General features: G+C 38.0%; 1 pseudogene; it reads left to right on the forward strand.

Moving 5' to 3' along the window:
* The first annotated feature begins 535 nt into the window (after window positions 1–535).
* Window positions 536–687, forward strand: LOC149413745 (U4 spliceosomal RNA; annotated as a pseudogene).
* Window positions 688–2,069: the final 1,382 nt, after the last annotated feature.

Genomic DNA, 2,069 nt, shown 5'->3' on the forward strand with positions numbered 1-2,069 from the left:
CTGGGCACCCCTGCTAAGTCACCAAACGGAGCGAACCATCTGGGGTGACCTATGGTAGAGTTTAGAGTTGTTGATTATCCAATAATAATAATAATATTTTTTTTTAATTGCCGGCAACCCGGGCGTTTATTGCAATAACATAATACAAACATGAAAGTAACTCGCTTCACTAGAAGATTTCTGTACTGAGGCGGGTACATATATATATGCTTACACATACACATACATTTATACAAATATACATATTATTATTATTTATTAACCAATAAATTAACATACATTTTTTTGGTATAATCCACCTCACTAGGCTGAACTTGTTCTGAGGTGGTGGGAGTTTGATTTAATTTTAGATAGTGCGAATTTACATAGAATCAAAGATGTAAATAAAAAGATATATATAAATAAAAAAAGATATATCAATATTTACATGGAGCATTCCATATATAGTTACTTTAAAGCAGGAATTTCGTAAGAACTTTAAATTTACATTAATGGTAGCGTCTAAATCTCATAATAATAACATATCAAAAAATACAACTTTGCGCAGTGGCGATATCCTAACCAATGAGGTTTATCCGAGGTGCGATTATTGCTAGTTGAAAACTTTTAGGTATTGATAAACTAGGCATGCGTAAAACATAAGCAGTTTTAATAAGAAAGAGTAAATCTCTATAAATGTAAATAACACATGTATGTAAATGGTTCTCGGGGCGGCGGTATCCGTACCCGCCTCCCAAATTTAAAAAAGTTTTGGAAGAGAGTGTTTTCAGGAGAAAAAGAATTCTGGTAAAACTGGGCCCGATTCAAATTGTCAAGCGCGCTATTCGATTTTGAATCAGATGACGTCACAATATATAATGTCAAACGTCGCATTACTCTGCAATGGCGTCGCGATCGGTATAGGATGACGTCAATAGCATTTAGATATGTTCGCTTTTAGCCATTTTTCAAGGACGCATTATCGTGGGTTAATTAAATATTTCATTTTAATTTCTAATAATCGATGATTGGCGATCTATAATATAAAGAATGGTTTAATGATAACTCAATACAACGACAGTTAAACACAACCTTAAAAGTATTCAACGTAGTTTTTGTTTCATCACTTTTCATGACTTTATATCACTTTAAAGTTGTTTTGAATTGTCATTGTGTTGAGTTGTCCGCTTACCATAAACATTAGTTATGTACCTAGCGTCTTACTAATAAAATTGTTTTATATTTTACATAACTGATAAATATACTGTCACGTAACGAATTGACACGTTCAAAACTCCCGCGAATTCAAATTAGTACCTATCAGTTGTAACCATTGTTCGCGGTGCGCATGCGTGCACCGTGAGGTTGGTAAACTGCACAACGCCACACACGCGGGCATTCACCAACGGCCGCCCCCACTCGCAATCTGGCCTCGGCCTTGATAACATGTGAGCGTTACCGCCAACAGAGACGCAAACATAAGCGCGCCTAAATTAACGACTGTTTTCTCGCACAAGTACTTTATAAAACCTATATCAATTCTGTGCCAAATCACGATGAAGAACCGTGCGCGCAATAGCGCGTACAGTACAGCCGATGACCGCTAATTGTGGTTCAACAAGTACGAGATTCATCCTGCAAAACCCATGTAAGCTGATAACTATAATTCCCCTGTATGTGCCTTTTATGTTGAATCATGCTCACCTACAAGCTTGCCAGCCAGTACCTAAAATACCGATAGAGATTGACCCAACGAAAAGCTAGAAATGTCAGGATGTTTATTACTCTTTTCATGTGTGTATTCTGTTATATAAATGTGCTTTGTGAATATACTTTCATATCTCATTCATTGCGTTTCCTTTGACGAATATGGAGTGGTTGTTTGGCCTTCAGTCCCTCGTGTAAAAGCCCAATTGGCTGACCTAATCCCTGATGTCATGGAACTCAATCTCTACCACCTGAGCTAACGCCGATTTGTTCCAAGGCACCCTTTCTACGACGGGCCCCGTGGGGAATTGCGCCCCCTCACACCGGCGTCCCTTACACTGTCGCCTAACATGGGGCAATTTTTTTTTGTCATCCCTTCAAGC

The sequence above is a fragment of the Hesperophylax consimilis genome, chromosome 21 (assembly GCF_061612785.1).
Source record: "Hesperophylax consimilis isolate HC1 chromosome 21, BYU_Hcon_1.0, whole genome shotgun sequence".
Classification (NCBI taxonomy): domain Eukaryota; kingdom Metazoa; phylum Arthropoda; class Insecta; order Trichoptera; family Limnephilidae; genus Hesperophylax; species Hesperophylax consimilis.